Source organism: Hordeum vulgare, chromosome 5H, assembly GCF_904849725.1.
Source record: "Hordeum vulgare subsp. vulgare chromosome 5H, MorexV3_pseudomolecules_assembly, whole genome shotgun sequence".
Classification (NCBI taxonomy): domain Eukaryota; kingdom Viridiplantae; phylum Streptophyta; class Magnoliopsida; order Poales; family Poaceae; genus Hordeum; species Hordeum vulgare.
In genome coordinates this window covers 414251640-414260431 of record NC_058522.1, presented here as the reverse complement: position 1 = coordinate 414260431, position 8792 = coordinate 414251640, and positions in this window count along the sequence as shown.

Here is an 8792-nt window from a genome sequence, read left to right as displayed (position 1 = left end):
CACAGTCCCTAGTGAGCCTCTAGTTGACTAGCTCGTTGATCAAAGATGGTCAAGGTTTCCTGGCCATAGACAAGTGTTGCCACTTGATAACGGGATCACATCATTACTACAATGATGTGATGGACAATACCCAAACTATAAACGTAGCATATGATCGTGTCAATTTATTGCTACTGTTTTCTGCATGTCAATGTATCTGTCCCTATGACCAAGAGATCATGCAACTCCCGGACACTAGAGGAATACCTTATGTGTATCAAACGTCGCAACATTACTGGGTGACTATAAAGGTGCTCTACAGATATCTCCGAAGGTGTGTGTTGGGTTGGCATGGATCAAAACTTGGATTTGTCACTCCGTATGACGGAGAGGTATCTCAGGGCCCACTCGGTAATACAACATCACAACAAGCCTTGCAAGCAATGTGACTACGGAGCTAGGCACGAGATCTTGTATTACGGAACGAGTAAAGAGACTTGCCGACTACGAGATTGAACTAGGTATAGAGATATCAACGATCGAATCTCGGGCAAGTAAGGACAAAGGGAATTGCATACGGGATAATCTGAATCCTTGACATAAAGGTTCAACCGATAGAGATCTTCATAGAATATGTAGGATCCAATATGGACGTCCAGGTCCCTCTATTGGTTATTGACCGGAGAATGTCTCAGGTCATGTCTACATAGTTCTCGAACCCGCAAGGTCTACACACTTAAGGTTTGGTAACGTTTCGGTATTATCGAGTTATGTGTGTTGGTAACCGAAATTTTTCAAAGTCCGATATGAGATCCCGGACGTCACGAGGAGCTCCAGAATGGTATGGATTTAAACATTGATCTATAGGAAGTCATGCTTTGGTCACCGGAAAAGTTTCGGGTACTTCGGTAGTGTACTGCGAGTGTCGGGAGGGTACCGGGGACCATCGAGAGGGGTGTCACGCCCCGAGGGGCCTCATGGGCTGTCGGAGGAGACAAACCAGTCCCTAGTCGGCTGGCCTAATCCCCACTAAGGCCCATGAGGTTTGAGAAGGAAAAAACTTAAAGGTGGAAGATGAGGAAAAGGTTTCCAAGTGGAGAGGAGGAATCCTACTCCTAGTTAGATTGGAGCAGGACTCCTCCACCTCCAATTTAGGCCAAACCTTGAGAGTTTGAGGCTGCCTCCTCCCCTCCATCCCTCCTATATATACTAGAGGTATTATAGGCAGCCCTAGCCCTAATTGCCACGTGCTCCCTCTACTTCATCTAGATTTGTTTCTCCTCTAGTCTAGTTCGACATTGCTTAGGCGAAGCCCTGTTGGATTAGTTCACCACCACCACCACCATGCCGCCGTGCTGGAGAACTCATCTAACTCTCTGCCCCTCTTGCCGGACCAAGAAGACATAGATCGTCATCGAGCTGTATGTGTGCTGAACGTAGAGGTGTCGTCCGTCCGACACTAGATCGGGATGGATCGTGATGGGATCGGGGGACGGATCATAATAAGATCGCGGGACAGGCTGCGATTTGAATCACGAAGATGTTCCACTACATCCACTGTGTTATATGCACTTCCTCTTAGCTATATACAAGGGTATGTAGATACACTCTCCCCTCTCGTATATGGACATCACCATGGCTACATCTTATGTGCGCGTAGGAATTTTTTTGTTTCCCATGCGACGTTCCCCAACAGTGGCATCATGATCTAGGTTCATGTGTAGATGATATCTCGAGTAGAACACAAAAGAGTTTGTGGGCATTGATGTTCAATTTTCTGCCCTCCTTAGTCTTTTCTTGATTCGGCGGCATTGTTGGATTGAAGCGGCCCAGACCAACTTTACTCGTACGCTTACGCGAGACAGGTTTCATCGACTGACATGCAACTTGTTGCATAAAGATGACTGGCGGGTGTCTGTTTCTTCAACTTTAGTTGAATCGGATTTGACCAAGGCGGTCCTTGGAGAAGGCTAAATAGCAATTTGCATATCACCGTTGTGTCTTTGCGTAAGTAAGATGCGATCATAATAGATACCCATAGAAACTACGTAAAACATGCAACAACAAATTAGAGGATGTCTAACTTGCTTTTGCAGGGTATGCTTGTGATGTGATATGGCCAATGACATGATATGATATATTAGATGTATGAGATGATCATGTTGTAATAGTTAAATATCGACTTGCACGTCGATGCTACGGCAACCGGGAGGAACCATAGGGTTGTCTTTAAATTTATTTTGCGCTTGCAGATGCTCTTGCTATACCACTAGGTAGTAGCTTTATTAGTAACATCATCAATAGCACGACAACCTCGATTGCAGCATGATGATGGAAGATCATGATGATGGAGATCATGGTGCGGTGCCGGTGACGATGGAGATCATGCCGGTGCTTTCATGATGGAGATCAAGAAGCACAAGTTCTTGGCCATATCATGTCACTTATGATTTGCATGTGATGTTAATTATTTTATGCACCTTATTTTTCTTAGGACGGCGGTAGCATTATAACGTGATCCCTCACTAAAATTTCAAGATAGAATTGTGTTTTCCCCGACTGTGCACCATTGCTACAGTTCGTCATTTCGAGACACCACGTGATGATCGGGTGTGATATACTCGACGTTCACATACAACGGGTGCAAAACAGTTGCACATGTGGAACACTTGGATTAAACTTGACGAGCCTAGCATTTACAGACATGGCCTCATAACACAAGAGACTGAGAGGTCGACCATGAATCATATAGTTGATATGATCAAAATGGAGATGTTCACCATTGAAACTATACTCAACTAACATGATGATCGGACTTGAGTTAGTGAATTTGGATCATGCAACACTCGAATGACTAGAGAGATGTCAATTTGAGTGGGAGTTTATTAGTAATATGATTAGCTAAACTCAATTATCATGAACATAGTCAAAAAGTCTTTGCAAATTATGTTGTAGCTTGCGCTGTAGCTCTACTGTCTTTGATATGTTCCTAGAGAAAATTTAGTTGAAAGATGATGGTAGCAATTTTGCGGATTGGATCCATAAACTCAGGTTTGTCCTCATTGCTGCATAGAAGGCTTATGTCCTTAATGCACCACTCAGTGTGCTAAACCCCGAGCGTCGTCTGTGGATGTTGCGAACATCTGACATACACGTTTTTTATGACTACATGATAGTTCAGTGCAGTATGCTTAAACTTCTTAGAATTGAGGTGTTGAAGACGTTTCGAACATCACGGGACATATGAGATGTTCCGAGAGATGAAATTGGGATTTCAGGCTCGTGCCCTTGTTGAGAGGTATTAGACCTCCGACAAGGTTCTTTGTCTACAAAGTAAGGGAGAAAAGCTCAATCGTTGAGCATGTACTTAGATTGTCTGAGTGTTGCAATCACTTGAATCGAGTGGGAGTTAATCTTCCAGATGAGATAGTGATGGTTCTCCAAAGTCACTGCCACCAAGCTACTCGAGCTTTGTGATGAACTATAACATATCAGGGATAGAGATGATGATCCTTGAATTATTCGCGATGTTTGACACCGCAAAGGTAGAAATCAATTAGGAGCATCAAGTGTTGATGGTTAGTAAAACCACTAGTTTTGAGAAGGGAAAGTGTAAGAAGCGATACTTCATGGAAGGCAAACCAGTTGCCGCTCTAGTGAAGAAACCCAAGGTTAAACCCAAACTCGAGACTAAGTGCTTCTATTATGAGGGGAATGGTCACTGGAGCGGAACTACCCTGGTTATTTGGTAGATGAGAAGGCTAGTGAAGTCGACAAAAGTATATTGGATATACATGATATTGATGTGTACTTTACTAGTACTCCTAGTAGCACCGGGGTATTAGATACCGGTTCGGTTGCTAAGTGTTAATAACTCAAAATAAAAGCTACGGAATAAACAGAGACTGGCTAAAAGTGAGTTGATGATGTGTATTGCAAGAAATTTCAAGGTTGATGTGATCCAACATCACACACTCCCTCTACCATCGGGATTAGTGTTGAACCTAAATAAATGTTATTTGGTGTTTGCGTTGAGCATGAACATGATTAGATCGTGTTTATTGCAATACAATTATTCATTTAAAGAGAATTATGGTTATTCTATTTGCTTGAATATATACCTTCAATGGTTTATTGAATCTTGATCGTAGTGATACCCATGTTCATAATATTTGATGCCAAAAGATACAAAGTAGTAATGATAGTACCACTTACTTGTGGCACTGCCGCTTCAGTCATATTGGTGTAAAATGCATGAAGAAGCTCCATACTGATGGATCTTTGGACTCACTCCTTTTTTAATCGTTTGAGACAAGCAAACCATGCCTATTGGTGTGAACGCATGAAGAAACTCCATGCAGATGCATCGTTTGGACTCACTTGATTTTGAATCACTTGAGACATGCATATCATGGGCAAGATGACTGAAGGCCTCGTTTTTAGTGAGATGGAACAAGAGAGTAACTTCTTGGAAGTAATACATTTTGATGTATACGGTCCAATGAGTGTTGAGGCACGCAGTGGATATCATTACGTTCTTACTTCACAGATGATTTGAGTAGATACTGGTATATTTACTTGATGAAACACAAGTCTGAATTATTGAAAGGTTCAAGTAATTTTAGAGTGAAGTTGAAGATCATTGTTAGAAGAGGATAAAATGTCTACGATATGATCGTGGAGATGAATATCTGAGTTGCAAGTATGGTACACATTTAAGACAATGTGGAAATTGTTTCACAACTAATGCCACCTGGAACACCATGGTGTGATGGAGTGTCCGAACGCCATAGCCACACCATATTGGATATGGTGCATACTATGATGTCTTTTATCGAACTACCACTATCGTTTTTTGGTTATGCATTAGAGACAACCGCATTCACTTTAAATAGGGCACCACGTAATTCCGTTGAGATGATACCGTATGAACTATGGTTTGGAGAAACCTAATCTGTCGTTTCTTAAAAGTTTGGGGCTGCGACGCTTATGTGAAAAAGTTTCAGCATGATAAGCTCGAACCCAAAGTGGATAAATGCATCTTCATAGGACACCCAAAATAATTGGGTATACCTCCTATCTCAGATCCAGAATCAAAGTGTTTGTTTCTAGAAACAGGTCCTTTCTCGAGAAAAAGTTCTCTCAAAAGAATTGAGTGGGAGGATGGTGGAACTTGATGAGGTTATTGAACCACCACTTCAACCAGTGTGTAGCAGGGCGCGGGAAATTGTTCCTGTGGCACCTGCATCAATTGAAGTGGAAGCTGATAATAGTGATCATGAAGCTTTATGATCAAGTTACTACAAACTTCGTAGGTCAACAAGGTCATGTACTACTCCAGAGTGGTACGGTAACCCTGTCTTGGAGGTCATGTTGTTGGACAACAATGAACCTACCAGCAATGGAGAAGCGATGGTGGGCCCGGATTCCGGGTTAGCAATTTCTTTGCCGTTGTGGAGTGCGCCAAGGAGACCCCCTATGTTGGAAATATGCCCTAGAGGCAATAATAAATTGGTTATTATTATATTTCCTTGTTCATATTATTGTTTATTATCCATGCTAGAATTGTATTCATTGGAAACTCAAATACATGTGTGGATACATAGACAACACAGCGTCCCTAGTGAGCCTCTAGTTGACTAGCTCGTTGATCAAAGATGGAGAAGGTTTCCTGGCCATAGACAAGTCTTATCACTTGATAACGGGATCACATCATTACTACAATGATGTGATGGACAATACCTAAACTATAAACATAGCATATGATCTTGTCAGTTTATTGGTACTGTTTTCTGCATGTCAATATATCTGTTCCTATGACCAAGAGATCATGCAGCTCCCGGACATCGTTGGAATACCTTATGTGTATCAAACGTCGCAATATTACTGGGTGACTATAACACTACTAGGAAAAGGCCTGCTAGCGGCGCACCTGTTTTGGCTACTAATGGTGCACTACAGGTGCGCCACTAGCATCACGCCATTAGAATTTTTTACTAATGGCGCACCACAGGTGCGCCATTATTATCTGGTATACTAATAACACACCAGGCAGTGCACCATTAGTATAGCTCATGGTGCGCCATTAGTATGCCTCCCAGGTGCGCCATTAGTATGCCTCCCAGGTGCGCCATTAGTATGCCTTTCAGGTGCGCCATTAGTATTCCTCCCAGGTGCGCCATTAGTATGCCTCCCAGGTGCGCTATTAGTATGCCTCCCAGGTGCGCCATTAGTATGCCTCCCAGGTGCGCCATTAGTATGCCTCCCAGGTGCGCCATTAGTATAGCTCATGGTGCGCCATTAGTATAGCTCATGGTGCGCCATTAGTATAGCTCATGGTGCACCAAAGGTTATACTACCAGCTCTAAAAATATTCAGTTATTATCCTCACACCCACAAGAAGGTTCAAGATAAACACATATCCAGGCATGACTGATTCATCCAGGCATACTGGCTTTAACTAATTCAATTATTATCCTCACACCAGCAAGAAGGTTCAAGATAAACACATATCCAGGCATACCAACTCTTGGGCAGCACCACATGATGGCCAAGGAATACTGGCTTTAACTGATTCATCTAGGCATTACAGATCGTGTGACTTGTAACAATAGAGGAACCCGCGTCTATCAACTCATCTTTCACCGCCACCCACTCTGGCGCTACTGCCGGTGGCCAAACCCACCACCACGGTCTCCAGTCACCAGGATAGAATGGACATCAGCTAAAAACCACAGTATGGAAAATATCAAATGAGATGCATATGTGTAAGGTGACTCAAAGTTTCTTAAGTATAGCTACATATTTTTGCCATGCAGCTTGTTCCACAGAACCAATAATAAAGCCTCTAAATAGCTCATGATCAATACACATCTCTTTTCTTATTATTAGGCATCATGTGTCGTACAAACGATTAATACATAAAAAAAGATGAACCAAAAATATGAGTACATACATGTTGTCCTCCAACAAATAAAAAATAGGAACAAAAAAAAGATGCATATTCCAAAAGGCCACATGCTTCAGATTTTAGCAAATGTAACTACAACTATCTGTTCTGTGGGGGGAGTTTTAAAAGGTAACATAGTAACATGTTGTATCTCCCCTTGTAGCTTGCCGAATCCTTATTTAATCAATGCCACTCAGAAATGCATAAGAACCACTCTGATGTGCTGATGGGCACAATCTCAATGCCACTCACAAATGCATAAGAACCATTCCGATGTGCTGATGGGGCAAAGGTAAGGTCCAAGCTGCCTGAAGAAACGTTCACTAAGAATTCACACACAAGGTAGGCAAAACTGATATCCAGATGCATAAGAACCATTTTGATGTGCTGATGTGCCGATGGCAGCGACGAACTGTAAGAGCTCTTAAGCTATTGTGAGTGGGTATTCTCGTTCGACTCAAAAACAGTGGTGTCATAGAAAATTGAATATCGAATATGGTAAATAGATGGAGGTACCTCGTGACATCGATGTGCCTCACAACGATCCTTCAATCTTTTATCAACATAGTAGAAAGTAATGGACCGAAATCAAATTGGTCACCTGAAACAGAAACTCAGTGATCAGAGATCATTGAACATGAAAAATGCAGATTTGGCTTTACTTCTTGAGCGCTCACAAAGAAACTATGTGCACATAGAGAGGGGCATGGATAGGGCGGTCGGTGGCTGGTAGTAGGTTAAGAGAACTGCTTTATATAGTAACTTGTTTGATTGTCCAATCTCTAGGTTAAGAAAACTGAAAAATTTGGAGATGCCCCAAAGTTAATACAAGCTAATAACTAATTTATTATCCATGACCCAATTACCGATATCTAATATTACTACTTCACTTGTAAAGGCCCATAAATGACTATGATTATGCAAATAACAAAGCAAATAGAATTACTACTAAAGCATGGTGGTATGTAAGTAAAAAATATATAGTATGCCTCCTTTCTTAGAAAAGCATCATATCAAGTACTTATCCAATGAATTTCTGAAATTTGTTGGTTCCGATTGGAAACTCATTCAGCAAATTGCCCCATTCTTCACATATCATAGCACGGAAGACCAATTTTGTTTCCGTCAAGGCACTCCCACGCACACATGACAACTCTGCAACCAGTTATCCATCAGCTTCATATCATGCTAGTACGTGAGATATACCCAACAGAAGGCAACTATATATAAGAATTCTGATGTTATTTGATAAATCTACACATACGTAACAGAAAGAGTTCACATTATATAGAATTGGAAGTGTTTCTTATTCAGTAGTCTGTGTCATCAACTTATGTTTATCGTTCTGTGTCAGGAAACAAGATTCCACAAGTGCCACAGATCCTAATGCATACAAAGGAAGAGAAGCTAATGCATTCAAAGGAATTTACTCAGATCCCACCTCATTTAAACACCTACTGGACCAAAAAGGAAGAAAAGGAAAAGCTCACCAACCAGAAACCTTGCAACCTCCTGCTGTAGCAGGAAACAACAGTGCGGTCGAATCAGAGACGAACGGCACGAGAAACAGTAGCAACGAACCCGCATGAGAAGAAGGAGGTGTGGCAGGGGCAGGGGCACATCGTCCTCGTCCTGCTTGACCTCGTCCTCCAGTGGCTTCCTCGGGACGAGAGCTTGCGGCGCCGCCCATGCTCTGAATCTTGTCGCCGCCTTGCCGTCAGGGCCATGAAGAAGAGCAACACCACCCCTTGCTAGAAGGGATCAGCCAAGAGGAGAGGATCTATGGTAGATCCTGACCTTCCTTCAGTAGCCAGTGCCGGAGGAGCGATCGGCGTCGTCATCGGGGTCTGAATGACCTTGTCCA